Source organism: Pelodiscus sinensis, chromosome 10 (assembly GCF_049634645.1).
Source record: "Pelodiscus sinensis isolate JC-2024 chromosome 10, ASM4963464v1, whole genome shotgun sequence".
Classification (NCBI taxonomy): domain Eukaryota; kingdom Metazoa; phylum Chordata; order Testudines; family Trionychidae; genus Pelodiscus; species Pelodiscus sinensis.
The window spans coordinates 43814962-43833719 of NC_134720.1; the positions used below are offsets into that span (position 1 = coordinate 43814962).

General features: G+C 46.5%; 1 long non-coding RNA gene across 2 annotated transcripts in view; it reads right to left on the reverse strand.

Annotated features, from left to right (window-relative positions):
* LOC112545019 (uncharacterized) overlaps nt 1-16668 on the reverse strand; it is an 81037-nt gene extending 64369 nt beyond the window's left edge. Inside the window, exons 1-2 of one of the 2 annotated variants that reach the window (XR_012906308.1) lie at nt 12382-16668; nt 11888-12054 (exon numbers count right to left, since the gene is read on the reverse strand). This is a non-coding gene — a long non-coding RNA (uncharacterized LOC112545019). The remainder of the gene's footprint in view (nt 1-11887; nt 12055-12381) is intronic. The other variant, XR_003088400.2, reaches the window with a different exon arrangement.
* Nucleotides 16669-18758: the final 2090 nt, after the last annotated feature.

The window sequence follows — 18758 nt, forward strand, 5'->3', positions numbered from 1 at the left end:
GGGTCGCTGATGTCTTCCTGGGGGGTCGCGACACTTGGATCCGGCTGGCCGGGGGCTGAACCCGGCCATTGGCAGCCCCGTGTCACTTAGATCCGGCCAGCCGGTGGCTGGGCCCAGTGGTTGGTGGCCCCCGCAGCGCGGCACCTAGATTTGGCCAGCTGGGGGCTGAGCCCGGCAGTTGGTGGCCCCCACAGTGTGGGGGTCGCAGATCAAAAAAGGTTGCACACCACTGCTTTAGATGCCCAGAGCCCTGGACCTAAATCAGTGGTTCTCAAAGTGTGGTCTGCAGATCACTAGTGGTCCAATGTCATCTTGCAGATGGGCCTTGTGTCCTGCATTCCCACCCCCTTGGTGCGGTTGGAGCGCCAGCACCAGCTTCCCACTGTGGGGGAGGGGAGAAACCTTGCAGGCCGGATCCAGCTTGTGAGGGCAGGAAGCAGCTCCATGCACTGCTGTTCCCCTTCTACCCGGCTGGGGAATGGCAGTGCAGGAAACCACTCACCTGGAGGCTTTCCCCATTGCTCCCATTGGTCAGAGTCATGGCTAAAAGGAGCAGCAGGAGGCAGAGAGCCAGGTAAGCGCTCCCCATCTCTCTCCTGCCAAGACCTTGTACCCCCACCTGAATCCTCCCTTCCTCCCTCCCCCTCCACACCGCTCCTGCACCCTCCTTCCCGGCCAGACGCCTCCAACCCCTAGCCTACTCCTGCACCCATTTTGTCATCACAGGTGGTTGACTGGTGGTCCATGGAAAGGTCTGTGTTGAGCAGGACGGGTCATGGGCCAAAAAGTTTGAAAACCACAGACCTAAATGATTTGAAAGAGAGCCTGAAGAGCTCATTGTAACCATATGGTCACAGAGACCAAGGAATACCTTCATGACATTACATCTCTTTTCCACACAGAGCTCTGACCCAGCAACAGTGACCTTATTAATACAAATCACCATTATGTTGGCAATATACAATGCATGTGCTCCTCTTGGGTTCTATTTGGCAGCACTTGAAGGAAACAAGAAGTGTTATTGAAAAAGTAAAAGCCATTACCATTTTTCAGGAGTGAATTAAGTTGCAGGTAGGGGCTTCTCTTGGAGGAAGAAATTACACCTACATAGCACACGCTAAGTGAATCGCCGTCCTTTCAGCGCCCACTCCATGCCATTTCAGTTGAGAAGCCTCCTGCATGGCTCTGCAACTCTCATGATAAGACTATTTCCAGCTCTTTGGAAAGTCTGTGTAACACTAAGTGGGAACGACAGTAAAAATGTACACGATGTATCTAAACTTTAAAAATTAACATTGGTATTTATTTAAAAATTTAAGTTGGCAGCTCTCCAATTGTTCATGGCTTACATTAACTTAGGCAAAGACCCATTACATTGCCTTCAGACAAGAATGTTTTTTGAAAAGGCAGCTTTGCAGAATTTAAAGAGCACAAGCTCTTTGTTTCAGACAGGTTGGCGAGTGCACAGTTCAGTTAAATATATTAGATGAGAGACAGGTCTGATGCAAAATCCTCAAAGTCTGGATGAAGGATATTCTCCTGCCTAAGGGGTTGACCAGGAGTGTAGAGACCTAGATTCAGTTCCTAGCTCTTCTTTGTACAGCTCAGAGCTAGTCATTTAATTCCTTGATGCCTCAGTTCTCCATCTGTAAAATGCACCTCTTTTCATCTATATCTACTCCAAACAGAATGGTTGTGAGATCTTTAGGGCAGGAATTGTCCCATGCCGTGTAGAGCTCTGACCTGAGAGTCCTGTAAGTACTATAGTTAATACAGGTTGAACGTGTCTAGTCCGGCACCCTCTGAACCTGACTGGTGCTGAACCAGAGAATTTGCCAAATCATGTGAAATCAATATTGTCTAGCAGCCTTACCAACACTTCCACTGCTTACTGGGCTCTTAGAATACAATTGGAGTAAATTAGAGCTAAATAACAGCACAGAACCAACTGAAACCCAGGACTGGTAGCTGTAAACAAACTTTATGAGACCACAGGAAACTTGCCAACATCCATGATAAGTTGACCTCCGGCTACCTAAAATCATGCCTGACCATGGATGTTGCCGGACCAGAGGGTGCCAGACTAGAGAGGTTCAACCTGTACTTGTAATTATTCAGGAAAATTCACACTCAAACATGCACACTCATTACTATTTCTATAGCGCACTAGTCCTGAATGTTAGAAAAATAGATTTTAATCTGAACCTTCCTATTTGACTCTAACTCCTACTCATCTCCAAAAAGAGCCAAATTCTTCTCATGTATCTACTCCAAACAGAAAGCTGAGTAGCCAGAAAACTCACAAGAAACTCAATGGCTGTTCTGAGCTGATATTTTAGGTGAAGCCCTACAATGCACTTTTCAGTAAGTGTACATGTGCCTGTTACTTAAGCAGAAGTTTGAAAGTTCTAGTTATTGCTCTCTTGTGGCTACTAATCAATCAATGAAATTCTGCAACACTTACATACATAAAGTCAGGAGTTACCACAACTCTGTCCCAGGTCCATCCTTCATCTGGATTAAAAAATAGGAATGCTGCACAGTGTTGGGATGAAGGTAAATTTTGTTCTGTTCTGGATTAATTTCCTAATCTTTCTGAAAGAATCCATATCCAAGTGCCTCTATGGTAGAACCATCTCCCAAGAAATCATGTTCTTATTAGGGATGTGGCTCCATCACTAATTAGATTAAGAAAGTTTGAGGCAGGAAGAGACCATTAGATCATCTAGACAGAGGGTGGATAAACTTTTGGTCCAAGGGCTGGGTAGGAAAATTCTGGGGGGCCATGAATGTAGTGTTGGGGTGCAGGGTGGGGCTCAGAGCAAAGGGTGGGGATGTCAGCTCCAGCCCGGTATTGCTTTCCTCAGGCAGCTTTAGAGTGCCAGTGCAGTGGGGCTAAGGCAGGCTCCCTATGTGCCTTAATCCACCTGGCTCCATGAAATGGCCAGCATGTCCACTAGCGGCTCCTGGGGGGTGCAGCTAGCTCCACTTGCTACTGACATCTGCAGGCACCACCCCTGCAGCTTTAGTGGGATAGATGAGAGGCCCACAGACCATAGTTTTCCCACTGCTGATCTAGTCTGACCTCCTGCACATCACAGGCCATTAAAATTCACTCAGTTACACCTATATTGAAGGCAATAACATATGTTTGGCTAAATAAATGAGACTATGGGACAAAATAGTCCTTCACTAAGTTGGGGTTTAAAAATTAGACAGAACACCAACTCTGGTTTGTTAATTGTCAGCATGAGGAGCAGAAAGTGACATTCATCCTAACCCATTTTTCTTCATAAGTGGCACTGCATTCAGATACAATGCTTGGGCTTGCATTTTCATCATTTTGTGCAGTGGCCTGGCCTTTTTTTTTTTTTTTTTTTTTTTTTAAGGTATGGGGAGGGAAGGTTTTTTATTTTATTTTAAAAAAATATACCATGTAACCCTATATTTGTATTAGAGAAGGTAATAGAAATAAGCCTCGCACTTTGCACCAAAGTAGTGAGGTTCGTGCCTGGGGAAGTCCATTCCCTGTGCAACTGTCTACTTGCACAAAATCATGCATTTGCAAATGCAGTTTCAAGAGCTCTTTTGGGAATTGGGACTATATCTACAGCTGGATTTGGGGATTTTCTAGTGTACCCTCAATTGCAGCATTAAGCATTAATCCAGATAAATGAGCTGACACATTTTTGTGGCTCACTGAGAAACCGTGCACTAATGTGTACAACATGATGAAAAATGTATGGTTTTCCAGACAGTTTCTCATGCATGCTAGAAAGCCAGCAGCTGTTCAGTGGCAATAGTGTCAGTCCTGTATTGTCAGCTCCTATCCAGACTTTTAGCACTGATTAGAGTTTTCGATATTGATTCAGCAGCTGTTCTTGTTAGCCTATAGAAACAGGTAGGCTTCTAGGCTATGCTGCTGCAGTAATGAAACGAGAAAGAAATGCCCTTAAAACTTTCATGATTACAGACATGTCTTTAATGGAACTTTAAAATTCTAAATCTGCTAAAGGCAAAAGAACCAATTAAGTAGCAGAAAGAAAAAAATTAAATTACTGTAGATTGTGTTGATCAATAGATAATGGGCCAGATTCTTATCTCCATTACCAAATTGTCCAGTAGCATTACTCTGAATTTATGCTAGGGTAATGGAGAGCAGACTCTGGTCACAGGACATCTTTAATTTTTCAATATAAATATTATCTAAAATTTATTTTTGAAAAAGTTTGTTGTTTTCCTGCTTTATATGTTCCCTTATGGAGGGAAATGTGTCAAAGAACATAATGAGCCAAATGCTACGACCCCTAAGACAAGTTCAAAGAGGATAGAGAGAGTCTGTTCTTAGCAGTGACAGATGACAGAATGAGGAGCAATGGTCTCTCAAGTTTCAGTGGGGGAGGTCTAGATTGGATATTAGGAAAAACTATTTCACTAGGAGGGGGGGTGAAGTACTGGAATTGGTTACTTAGGAAAGTGGTGGAATCTCCATCCCTAGAGGGTTTTAAGTCCTGGCTTGACAAAGCCCTGGCTGAGATGATTTAGTTGGGATTGGTCCTGGTTTGGGCAGGGGGTTGTACTCAGTGACCTCCTGAGGTCTCTTCCAACCCTATAATTCTATGATTCTAAGTCGAAGGAAAACTGCCAAATGCTCTGACATGAGGAGGTATTTGAAGTGAGATGAGAAGGATCCCTCCCCCCTCAATGGGTTAAGCCATGTGCACTGCTCTTCCGGTCTCCTGTTTAAGTTATGTTGCTGTCAACTAACTCCAACATGCCTGCACCCTAACCCTCCTGAAGAGACAGAAGGCAATTCATCTTGCTCATGCCATAACTGTCCAGTAAATTTCCTTTCAGGGGCTCTGTGAACATGAAACCTGCTTATGTACATTTCTAAGACATTATTAAGACTTCTTAAAAAAAAACATTATCCTGACTAGGACATGTATCTCAGAATCAAGAGAGAGCAATAAAATGTAATTCTTATTTGCATGTGTGATGGGGCAGACCAAATCCTAAGGCGATAGAGAAGTCCTCCTGGTGGGCTAGAGTGGCTACTGAGGAACCAGCCAATCAGGGGCCAGAAGGGACTGTATAAGAGGAGCTGCAGGACTAGAGGCAGCTCAGTTGCAGCCCACACCCAGAAGGGAGAAGGTCAGGGGTGACTGGTTGGCAGAACCAAGGACAGCTCAGTGTGGAAAGCTATAAGAATATTGTCTCTAGGAGGAGAAGCTCTGGAGGCACCACTCTCATACTGAGCAGGGAAGCAGACAAGAGACACTCAGAGACACGCTACAAAGAGCACCAGGATGGGCCCTTGTTAGAAGTATACCCCAGAAGAGGTTTGTGAATGCACAAGGAGTGTGACTTGGCCAGAGGGCTGAGTAGCTGCAAGGCTTTCTAAAACTGAGGACATGCAGGAACCCACATATGGCCAAATGGGGGCGCTCATGTGAGGTGATTGCCGACCCTGTTATAACATGAAAGCTCATTCCTATGACATAATGGCTGCAAGATAGGTTTGGATAGATAACTTCTCAGAGTGGGAAAAACTCACCCAGCTTTAGGTAGCAGGAGTGAAGGGATCCCCCTACTGTTGTAGTCCTACAACACATACGCAGTGGCAAGGATGCTGGAGGAGTTTTCATAGAGGGGGTGCTGAGAACCACTGAGCCAAACTGGAAGCCTTTTATATAAAATAAACTATGTCAGGCCAGGGGGTGCTGTAGCACCACCAGACCTCTAATTCTAGCACCTATGGGCGGGTGCTGTAGTCCAGGATTATTAGACAGCTTCTATCTAGGCTAACACAGAGGATGGGACTTGCAAAGGTTGAGTGGATGAGGAAGACCATGAAGATGAGTCAATCATTATCATTAGGAACTCCAAGATCAAGGAGCTGTGCCTTGTTGAGCCAGTAACAAATAATAAGAATCCATTTCCTGTGTCCACAAAGCTTCCATTTTATGACTATGCCAATTCAGCGGCTTCCAACCCCCAATAGAAACCTACACAAGAGTTATGGCCTTTACTCAGACCCGAGGGCAGAGCAGTAACTAGAAGGGAGAGTTCTATCCCTGCATATTTCTCCTACACATAACCTCTCAACTTTGTCTTTGAGGGAAGGGATTGACTTTCACCCAGACAGCAAGAACAAAAGATTAGAGATAACTACTATCAAAAGCCCTGTTGGAATCTTCTGTGGTGCAATCTCTGCTGCATTCTTCACCCAAATACTCACACCCATCCCCAAAATATCTTTAAGGAACAAAATTTCAATGGAAATATTCACACACACCCTTCCTACCTCATAAGCATAATGTGGGAGGTGATCCTATTAGCTATGGTTGAGAGTATAATTTCCTTAGAAGCAAAAAGTCACCAAAAGAAATGGATTGTAAATAATGAAATTTTGAAAGGAAAGTGCAAACCTTGTAGCAGAATAATCATATTCTAATTTTGACTTATGGCTCATCCAATTGCCTATAGATAGCAAAAAAAGCAATAGTGTTTACCTTATTACAAAGGAATTAGATTAATTGGGTGGATGAAAAGTCACCATCAACAGAGCTTGGAAAATTCCACTAAAAGTATTCATGAACATTAGTTGGACTGAAACCCATGAATCTGTTTTAAATTACAGCACTTTTTATTGTTTTTTTCCTCAGACATACAAGAGTTAGATTTCTGCCTGTAAAATGTTTCTATGAAAGTCTTTCAGATGCTCTTCCAACTATAAGGTCAACCCCAACCTATGCATGAGAGGTTCACGCCTGCCCAATTTGAAAACCCTTTGATTTCCCTTTTCCTTTTAATAGACATTTCAGACAAAGAGTTGAGAGAATACTGACACTTAGTTGCCAAGTCACACACTACAAATAATGAATAACAAATAGCAAACAGTGAAAGCAAATAGTTTATCCAAAATCCCAAGTGCTGAAAATATGTTACTAAACTATGTTTAATATCAGAATACTAAATCAATCCAACTCATGTGTAAAAGGTTTCAAATAAGCTACTGATTACAAATACTTTGTCCAGTGAAAGTCACCATGAAGACACCTATTGCAGTGTCTGTCAGAAAACCAAGGGCATATGTAACCCACACATGAAGGGTGTGTCTAGACTACAGGGTTTTGTCAACAAATGTGGATTTTTGTCAACAAAACTGTATCTGTATCTACACTACCACCAAGTTCTGTTGACATAATGTCGACAGAACTCAGCAATTTTGTCGATGGCGATAAATCTCATTCTACGAGGAATAACACCTTTTGTCGACAGAGTTCTGTCGACAGAAGGCATTATTGCATCTACACTGTCCTTTGCGTCTACACTCTCATGTTGACAAAGCGGCTTGCTTTGTCGACAGAACTGGATGCAATCTAGACGCTCTTTGTTGACAGAAGCCTGTAGTCTAGACATACCGCTAGTGTGGTACCATAGGCGTGCACAAGGGGTGTGCTCAGTGTGCCCAGGCACACCCTAATGTTTCAAAGGGCCGCCCTGGTGCGCTGGGGAACGGATGCTGCGCAGGGTTTGCCATGCATATGTGGTTAAAACTGGTGGGTCTTAGGACCCCACAGAAACAGGCGGCAGGGAGCAGAATTGTCACCCCCGCCTCCCCAACAAGCGAGGTAAGTTTAAACCCTGGGCGGGAAGGCAAGGGATGGGAGCAGCGCGGCGAGGCTGGGGGTCAGCTCAGCTCGGCTCGGGAGCAGCACAGCTGGGGTTGGGTCAGGGCAGCGGCTGGGCTTAGGGTGGAGGGGCCCGGGGTCGGGGGCAGCGCAGCTGGGCTCGGGGCGGAGGACGGGGTGCAGTGTGGCTGGCCTGTCCTGGGGTCTGGGGCAACGCAGCTGGACTGGGGGGTGGGGGTGGGATGGGGAGCAGTGCAGCTAGCCCGGGGTCAGGGGCAGCGCGGTGAGGTCGGGGCAATGGGCTGGCCTGGGGGCGGGGGTTGGGGGCAGCATGGCTGGCCCCTGCCCCCCCCGAGCTGCATCCCATCCCCCCTTCCTCCCAGCCCCCCTATTTCTCCCTGCCAACCCCGCGTTCCTCAAACACCCCCCCAGCTCTGCTTCCTACACCTCCTTCCTCCCAGCCAGCCCTGCGGCCCCTGACCCCCCTGCCAGCTCTGCTTCCCGCTCCCCGTTCCTCTTGGCCAGCCCCCTCCACTAGAGGCTCCCAGTGTCGATTGCGCCCCACCTTCCAGTCATTCCCCTCACCACCGCCAGGCTTCAGTCTGGCGCCCAGCCAGAAAACCAGGAAATACGAGACATTGCATGTGTCCGGTATTTTCTGGATTTTTTTTTACCAGACAGAGGACCCAAAAACTGGACTGTCCGGTAGAAAACTGGACACCTCACAAACCTATGAGTTGGACCTGGTGCAGGCACCAAGTGATGGGGAGACTGCCGGAACTTTGGGAACCAGAGACTGCGGGGTTGGGGTTTGTGGCCCAAAAGGGGGCTGAGAAACCTAAAAGACATTAGGGGGAGCACCAGAAGGGTGACAGTCAGGGTGACCCTAGAACTCTGTTACAGACCAGCTGGCGGCTGCTGGAGGAGGAGGGAAAAATAGGAGGAAAGGGTCAGAGAGGAAGGAGCTTGTGCTGAGGAGAGGGGGGCAGGTCAGGAGAAGAAAGGAGAAGGCACCAAGGGACAGGGTGGAGGAGAGACACAAATGCCAGGGGGCCAAGTGGAGACAATGAGGAAAAGGGCAGGAGGGAAAGTGTCAGTGGGGGGGGGGGGGAACAGGATGGTGCTAGGAGAGGAGAGGGGAAAGGCTTTGGGGGGCTAGATGGGAGAAGGGGAGGTGCTGGGAGAAGGCTTGAAAGAAGGGATGAGCATGAGGAAGGCAGGGATGGAGTAAGGCATATGTGAGGGCACAGGGGAATGAGGGGAATGGGGGCAGAGGGTGGTGAGGGGGTGGGCATCAGGAAAAAAGAGGGCAAAGGGGGCAGGGGCAGAGAGTCAAGGAGGCGGCACTAGGAGGGTGCAGGGGTAAGGGAAGGTACAGGTGCCAGAGGATTCTGGGGGCGAAGCAGAGGATGGACCAGTACCAGAGGAGACAGGTAGGGCAGGTGTGTAGTGTGAGATGTTAGGAGAGGGGATGAGGAGGAGTAGCTCACATGATCAGAGTGGGGCTACTGGAGGAGTGGGTACAGGAGGGAGAGAAGGGCTGGTGGAGGGGGGCAGATCTCAGGAAGGCTGAGGGCAGTGAGAAGGGCAGGAGTCCTGACAGCAGAGGTGGGTGAGGGTTGGGGGGGGGGGGGCGGCAGGCACCAGGGGAGCTGAAGGAGCAAGGGGAGGAGATATGGCAGTAGAGGGAAAGGGAAGAGATTTATAAGGGTATGTCTACACTACCCTCCTAATTCGAACTAGGAGGGTAATGTAGGCATACCGCACTTGCAAATGAAGCCCGGGATTTGAATTTCCTGGGCTTCATTTGCATAAAGCCGGCCGGCGCCATTTTTAAATGCTGAAAGTTCGAACTCGTGGAATGAGGAGTACAGCTAGTTCGGATTAGGAAGCCTAATCCGAACTAGCTACTCCGTGCCGCGTGTAGCCATGCGGCACGGGGTTCGAACTGCTGGCATTTAAAAATGGCGCCGCCCGGCTTTATGCAAATGAAGCCCGGGAAATTCAAATCCCGGGCTTCATTTGCAAGTGCGGTATGCCTACATTACCCTCCTAGTTCGAATTAGGAGGGTAGTGTAGACATATCCTAAGATACTTATTAATAATTTGGGTGCCACAGTGGCACATCCAAACAAGCCACAAACTCAGTACTGGTGCACAACACAAAATCTATTGCTCTCATGGGAGGAAACTCTTAGAGGGGTGTCAAGGGGTACGCCCCCGTCCAGGGGCTCGGCCCCCTCCGACCGGGCCTATACAGTACTCCAGAGTCCCTAGGCCAAGGTCCCGGCCCTTCTATTAGGGTATGTACGGTAGCCAAAGTCTCAACACAAAAGTCCCGGCCCTTCTATCAGGGCATATACGGTAGTAAAAGTCTCAACACAAAAGTCCCGGCCCTTCTATCAGGGCATATATGGTAGTAAAGGCCTAGTCGCTCTGAGAAGCTTCCCCTGGCCCGGGGTTTGTTTGTCCAGGGAAGGGGAAAACGGGTGGTAGGGGGACCCGGGCCCTCCCTCTCCACCGGGTCCCAGCCCAGGGCCCTTTAGGCAGGGTCTATGGCTCCTGCCGGCTTGGCGGGGAATCCGGCCGATACACGCCGAGCCAAACTTTGTCTCCCTTGCCCTGGGCTGCTTCCTATCGCGCCCTGGTTCCCCCCGGGCCCCTTCGCCTCTCAGGCAGGACCTGTCGGGGTTGAGGGCGCGCTCCTGCCGCTCTGGGCCGGCGGTTGCTTTCTCCGTGTCCCGGTTCAGTGCGGGCGACGCCTCTGGACCCAGCGGCTGCAAGAACTCCGGTCCGGCCTGGTCTCCTCCTTCTCCCTGGGGCCTCCCTGCCTGCTGGGCTCCTCCTGCCTTTATACCCGGCCGCTGTTGGGAGCATGCCCAGCAGGGTCGGAGGGGCGGGGCCTTCTCTGCCAGCTGGGCCTGGGCTATCTCCTGCTCGTTAGTGCAGGGCCTGTCCGCCCCGTCACAAGGGGACACTTCCCCCAGCCTCTCCACCCCCCAAATTAATGTCACACACATTGGGTTAAAGGGAATGCAGGATAGTTGCATGGGGGGGGGTGTTGGTGAGAGCAAAACTAATCCCTATTGGTAAGAGGATGGTGGGAAAAGTCCTTGGGGAGGGGAGGGAGGTGGTCACATGAAACCTTTTATTTCTGGTCACGTGTCCATATTGCCCCAAAAGTATTACCCCCAGAGGCGTGGCTAATGGGGGCAGAGGGTGTGGCTAATGGGGGTCAAAGAGTGCATTTAAAAACATTCTTTGGGTGCACACCCTAATGAAATGTGCTATGCACGCCTATGTGTGTTTCACTATTCCATGCAGTGTCATCTAGACCACAGAAACAGCTACGATCAGAAGACCTCTACAGGATGGGCTGGGAGCCAGCTAGCTTTTAGCTCAGATGGTAGAGGCTCCTATACTTAGCTCTATCGATCCCAGGTTCAAATCCACCTAATGGTGGTTACACATAGAATTCTAACACCTAACTGTAACTAGAAACAGTTTCTCTTATGGGCCCATTCTTCATTTTCATAGTTTGTGTTATCACCCAAAGCCCTCAAGCAAATCCATGGAAGTGTTTCAACAGAATTGGTGTTGGGCCAGGCCTAAGTGTATGTCTACACTAAAAATAAAGAAGGCCCATGACAGCGAGTTTCAGCAACTGGATTAATTGATTCAGGGTCACACTATAGAGCTAAAAAAAAGGCATGGAGATGTTTCCACTGAAGCTTGAGCCTGCTTTCTGAAAGGAGGGGAGGCAGTGCATAAAGATATACCCTACATTATTAGTTACTATTTATTAAACACTAGAATAAATTGCTTAGGGAGGGTTGAGCATCTCCACCATTGGATATTTTAAAGAGAAACTTAGAATGTATCAAATAAATGGTATGAAAGTCTTTCAGCTTCTCTTCCAATCATACATTCAAAAGCAACCTATGCATGAGATGTTCATGCCTGACCCATTTGAAAACTCTTTGATTTCCCTGTCAGGGATGCTATAGATGGTGCTTGGTCCTGCCATGAGTGCGGGAGACAGGACTTGAGAAATTAGAAATGAAAATAACCTCTTAGGTTATGTTACTCAGAGAACATCGCCTTGGTTTAAAGGCAGAAGGATGATTTCAAAAAGCACCTTGACTCTTCTTCAGATTTCACCTTAAAATGCACTACTTTGTTGCTACAAAGCTTTCCTTTGGACCTCTCCTCTCATTTATAGCAGAAGTCTTATAATATATGTAACCCACCTGCCAGGCAGTTCCAGTAGCAGTCAGGGCCAACTTCAATATCTAGGGGTTCCTCTCCATCCTTCCAACACAGAACTGGCTTACGGCCTACCCAGTAACCTGGGAAATTCACACAACCTTCTGGGCACCTCTGAGCGGCAGTGCTTCCCCACTCGCAAGCACAGAATCTGAGTGTAGAAAAGAAACTTTTAATAAAAAGGGAGAGAAGTAACATGGCGCTAATTTGGGAAAACACCACACACAAAGTTCATAACCAAACCCTCAAGTAAACGACCCAGCTCAAGTAGGTGGGGCAATGTCCTTTTCCTCTCAGGCTCTTAAGTCCAACAACGTAAATGTCCCTGTCACATATCCAGCCCTTCTCTCCACCCCAGTCACAGTCACTGTCTTTGGTCAGGGCAGACCAGAGTTCAGAGGTGCATCTGCAGACTTTACCTCACATACTGAGTATGGGGGAAGTAGGAGGCATCTCACCCACTCCACTGGTTACATACCATCCGCCTGCTTGCTGCTCTCTGGTGCTGCTCTGCTGGTCATTCGTTGCCCCTCACTGTTGCTGGTCTGCTGGCTGTTCCTCACGCTTCACCATTGGTTGTCCTTTGCTGCTGCCACTCTGCTAGCTGCTCCTCATGCCTCTCCATTACCACCCTGTTGGCTGCTCATGCTGCTTGTTGCATTTTCCACTGGCTTATGGTGGATTTGACTCTGGGCCAAACGTAATGATCTCAGCTCTCAGTGATTTCAGCTCTTGGCCCAAAGCACAGTCCAGCCACAAGAGATTGCAGCAGCCACTGGAATACATTTACATACAAAAGAGACTCCTTATAGAGCCTTTCTTTTACTCTATCATTGAAACAGCATGAGAAACAGGTCAAACCAGTCTTGCAGCTCACACCCAAAGGGCATGCAGCTTGCTGATTCACCTCCCTTCCCAGCTTAATCTATAGTGCCCTGAAAGCCAAACCCTTGTGCGTCCAAAATTCTTTACACTGATCGTCTCTTTCCTTTGAACTGAGTTAAACATAATCTGAATTTTGTGCATCCCTAGTAAGTGCAAGCATTGATGATCATATCTTACAATTCTTGCATTTAGGGTTAGCACAGCCACATTGGTTACAATGGGCAAAACACCTTTCTAACAGTTGAATATCTAGCAGGCCTAAGCAAACTGAGTGAACTGTATTTACATAACCCCACCCGTGGATGGGCCAGGGCTATGGATGTTACTAACTTCTCTGTTAGCATTTCTCCTCACTGGGTGCCACTAGCTCCAAGCCTGATTGCAAAGCAACCCAGCAAGCTAAGACAGGCCCAGTGAGCTCCATCCAAATGATGGCTTGGGCTGGGAGAGCAATTAGTCTTCTTTTTGGCCCTAAAATGGCAGCAGCACAGTGGCTGCTCAGCATATGCAATGATTGCACATCATTTCTGCTTCCTGCTCCTGCCTCCTTGCTTCATTCTAATTTCTGCCTTCTGGCTCCAATTTTTGTCTATGTCCAACTATGACTCCAGCTTACCTTTTGACTTCTGATTCTGGATCTAACCTCTGGTTTGGCCCCTCAGCCTTGACTCTGGCTTCACCCTTGGTGCCTGATCTTTAGATGTACACTCGTTATTATCCCAATTGCCATCCCAACCCCCAAGCAAGGTCCTGCTCCACACATTAGGTAGGTTGTCTGTGCCCTAGCAACTTTCAAAGTGCTCTAATGCGACTCAGTATAAGCTCACTAGGTATTTTCCTCTTTTCTGTTTTTGTGCTCCCCCTTCCTCACTTTTTCCATTTGTACTGATTGGGAACAGGTCTTTTCATTGGTAGAGGGTTTGTATTAAAGGGCACCAGGCTACTCTTTGTGTGAGATATTGCAGTAATGACTGGATGAGCATTTGATCTAGTTCATTCTTTAGCTGATGTTGAATATTTTTAAACAAAGTGGGCTGAAAACTGGGAGACTGAACAGAATTCAGAACTATGCTGATGAGGAACAAGACTGGAAGCCATTAGCCACATTAATTCCTCTCCATCCATCCAAGAAACATTAAGAGGAGCACCTTCTCCACTAGGATTTGGACCAAAGAAGAAAATGCAGGACATGAGTGAAATTTAAGTGATACATAAGCTTTATGCCAGCACTTTGCACAGGGGTGAATTTGACCCTCTGGGGAAACAAACTTTAATGTGACCACAAAGGAGATATCTGACACTTCCTGACAAGGGAGAACATGACTTTCTTAAACAGTACAAAGTTATGATGGGCAATTTTTAAAAATAACTATGTATGCTTTATGATCTTGGATTCTTTCATTCCTTTACATCTTTAATTGTGGCAGCAACTATTAACTCAGTAAATGAAAGCTTTGGAAGGATGATTATGTGGGAGTATTTCAAGTCATAAGTTAGGTCTTTTTAACTCAGTAATGGCCAAGGACTAATTTGTTTTCCATTTATGTCCTGAAAAGTTGAAATATGATTTCCTTGAACTGTCAGTGCAAGCAGGGTCTGATTTAATTACTACCTAGCAAACATCTTAAAATCAAATTCAGAGATTCCAAGGTGTACATGTCATGAAGCACTGGTAAATCCTTCAACATCTCCCTGGGAAAGGATTGCTACATTTGATTGATGAGTCTGTCCTTCTGAAGGTCTATCTATTATGTAGCTGCAGTCATTAAAGGCATTACAAGTGCATTGGCAGCAAGGAGTTTAGGCTTATGAAGGTTCTCACATAAATTAGGATTATATTCATGAACGTCTGGTTTGGAAATTATTCACCCTAATTTCACCAGACGGAGACAAGGTCTTGATCAGAGCTTTGAAAAAAAACAACAACAAGCATGCATGTAAATCATATGTTGTTAGCTGCAGTTCACAATCTACTTCTCCATAAGGGACTGTAATAATTGCAGTAAACTGGTAAGGTAAATTAGCCTGGGGGATCAGAGGGCTGCTAATGCTATTTCAGATCTACATATGGTTCGTCTACTTGTGCAGGCTAAAATAAAATAGTGCATAAAACAAAGGGAAAGAAATAGGAACTTATATAAAGGAAGGGCAATGAAGGCAGTCATTTTATAACAGCTATCACTGTGCTTGTTTGCCACGGGTCTTCAGTACCAGGGAAAAACAGGAGTTTAGCTAGTCTGGCACACAGCTAATAGTTTCAATTGGTCTAAAAAATCTCCTGCTTCCCAAGTTTACCTTCACTTTCCTGCTTTCATTGCACTCCTATGTCCTCTCTCAAAGAAAAGCTCAAGCTTTGAGAGAGACTAAATGGCAAATTACTTGCTGCTGCAGGAGGACAGCAGACTTTGAGACCCTTCTCAGTCCCTGAGGGTGCATCTACAGAGCAGCGTTATTTCGGAATAACTGCCGTTATTCTAAAATAACAATAAGAGTGTCTACCCAGCAATTCCGTTATTTTGAAATAAATTTGAAATAACGGATGGCTTATTCCAACTTCTGTAAACCTCATTCCACGAGGAATAACACCTATTCCGAAATAGCTATAGTGTGGACTCTCCATTGTTGTTATTTCAAAATAGCTCCTTCACAGCGCCATTCAAAGTAATTACTTCCCAGCGCCTCCTGGGGCTCTAAATAGAGGTAATGCATCCACATTAAGGGAGCCTGCCTCAGACTAATTTTGAGGCTTCTCTGTGGTGTAGACGTGCTATTTCAATATAAGCTACTTTGGAGTATTTCTTCTGGAATAGCTTATTTCAAAAGAAGCATGCAGTGTAGATGTGAGAGAGAAAGAAGAGTGCAACTTTAAACAGAACAGGACTTTCCTTCTGCAGGTCAGCTTGTCTGTTTATCTACTCCTAGAAGCAGATCTTTAAAAAACTCCAGAAAGTTCCAGCTGCTTCCTGGCCATGGTTAACCTTTGCTTTCTTGGCATGGAGCTCCAGGGCCTTCTGACCTAGTCTTCCTTCTGTCCCTCTGATTATCACACTATGACAGCACCTTTCAGTAAGCATTGGCCATTCTGAGTTAAAAGTCAAAGAAGCATCAGTGGTGTAACACGCTGTCCTCCAGTCACAAAATAAACTAAGTCCTGTTTGTGAAGAAATTTGCATATGTTATACAATATACAATGACTGTAAAATAAATGTTACAATCTATAACAACCCATTGCAGCATTCACGAGATGAATGAAACTCCATGATATCTTTATAGTGCCATAGGTGCTGGGAGAGGCCTTTGGGAGTAACAAAACATAGGCACTGCCAAATAATCTCACATTCGTCTCCACAAGTAACCAATGCCTTATGCTTACAAAAAATGATGCAAGAAACTCCAAGGTGGACACTTTGGGGTATAATCTCTCAGCTGGATGTTGGGTTATGACCCACACACATCTCTGCTTTTTCAGGCTAACATCTCAGCTGGAGTGTAATTCTCAGTTCCTTTGTTGTGTTTATTATGGTCTTTAATGAATATTTATTTGGAAAAGGAGATAGGATACCTGTTTAGCTGCTGATGGAACAAGTCTTGATGCCCTTCCTATGTCTGTATTAATTCTTAGAGTGAAGTAAATGGGAATTTTGCCTGAGTGAGCTTTGCCCTAGCAAAGCACAGACTGGAGTAAGAGCCTTAGCTAGCACACTGGGATTTTGTCTGATTAATGATGTCTGGACTGGGCTAATATTTCCCTGCAGCATAATGGCCCTGATTTTGGCCTTATACCAGTATAAATCATTAGTAACACCTCAGAAGGACCAACTAGCTTTGACTCCTGCTCTTATGCTAAACTCTGTTTTCTTTTACCCCTCTCTACCTCACTTGTTCATTTGATTGATTTGTTGCCTCCTGACTGACCTAGATTGTGAAGTTTCCGAGGCAAGGACTTTTCCTCATCATAGAATCATAGAACTGGAAGAGACCTCCGAAGGTCATCAAGTCCAGCCCCCTGCTCTAGGCAGGACCAATTCCAACTAAATCAACCCGGCCAGGGCTTTGTCAAGCCGAGACTTAAACACCTCTAGGGATAGAGACTCCACTACTTCCCTAGGTAACCCATTCCAGTGCTTCACCACCCTCCTAGTGAAATAGTTTTTCCTAATATCCAACCTGGACCTCTCCCACCACAACTTGAGACCATTGCTCCTTGTTCTGCCATCTGTCACTACTGAGAACAACCTCTCTCCATCCTCTTTGGAACCTCCCTTCAGGAAGTTGAAGGCTGCTATCAAATTCCCCCTCACTCTTCACTTCTGCAGACTAAACAGACCCAAGTCCCTCAGCCTCTCCTCATAAGTCATATGCTCCAGCCCCCTAATCATTTTGGTTGCCCTCCGCTGGACCCTCTCCAATGCATCCACATCCTTTTTGTAGTGGGGGGCCCAGAACTGGACACAATACTCCATATGTGGCCTCACCAAAGCCGAATAAAGGGGAATGATGACATCTCTGGATCTTCTGGCAATGCTCCTCTTAATGCAACCTAATATGCCATTAGCCTTCTTGGCTACAAGGGCACACTGTTGACTCATATCTAGCTTCTCATCCACTGTAACCCCCAGGTCCTTTTCTGCAGAACTACTACTTAACCGGTTGGTCCCCAGCTTGTAACTATGCTTGGGATTCTTCCGTCCCAAGTGCAGGACTCTACACTTGTCCTTGTTGAACCTCATCAGATTTCTTGTGGCCCAATCCTCCAATTTGTCTAAGTCATTCTGTACCCTATCTCTGCCCTTAAGCGTATCTACCTCTCCCCCCAGCTTAGTGTCATCCGCAAACTTGCTGAGGGTGCAATCCATCCCCTCATCCAGATCATTAATAAAGATATTGAACAATACCGGTCCTAGAACCGAACCTTGGGGCACTCCGCTAGAAACCGACCACCATCCTGACATCGAGCCATTGATCACTACCCGCTGGGCCCGGCCTTCAAGTTATCTTTCTATCCATCTTACCGTCCATTTATCCAATCCACAATCCCTTAACTTGTTGGCAAGAATATTGTGGGAGACCGTATCAAAAGCCTTGCTAAAGTCAAGGTATATAACATCCACTGACTTCCCCATGTCCACCGAGCCAGTTACCTCATCATAGAAGCTAATCAGATTGGTCAGGCACAACTTGCCCTTCGTGAATCCATGCTGACTATTCCTAATCACTTTCCTCTCATCCAAGTGCCTCAATATGGATTCCTTAAGGATCCCTTCCATGATTTTTCCAGGAACCGAGGTAAGACTGACCGGCCTATAGTTCCCTGGATCATCCTTCTTCCCTTTTTTGAAGATGGGCACTACATTTGCCTTTTTCCAGTCATCCGGGATTTCTCCCGATCTCCACGACTTTTCAAAGATAATAGCTAAAGGCTCCACAATGACATTTGCCAACTCCCTCATTACGCTCGGATGCACTAAGTCCAGACCCATGGATTTATGTACGTTTAGCTTTTCTAAATAGTTCCTAACCTGTTCTTTACCCACCACGGGATGTCCATCTTCATCCCATCTTGCGTCACTTGGCGCAGAAGTCCAGGACCCGACCTTGTCCGTGAATACAGAGGCAAAGAAAACATTGAGTACTTCAGCTTTCCTCACATCATCTGTCACTAGGTTACCTCCTTCATCCATTAGGGGCCGCACACCCTCTCTGATCACCTTCTTCTTGCACCTTCATCTGTGCAGCACCTGGCTCAATGAGGATCTGGTCCTCAACCAGCATTCCAAGGTGGTACTGTCATACCTGAATAATGAATAATATACCAGCACAAAACACACATGGGTGGCATTAGATTCAGGCCTAGAAAAATGGCTACTGTTCTTCGTGTAACACCAACATGCCAAATTGAACCTAGGGCCTCTGGAGCTTAATGCATGAGCCTCTACATCTTGAGCTATAAAACTAGCTGGCTCGCAGCTA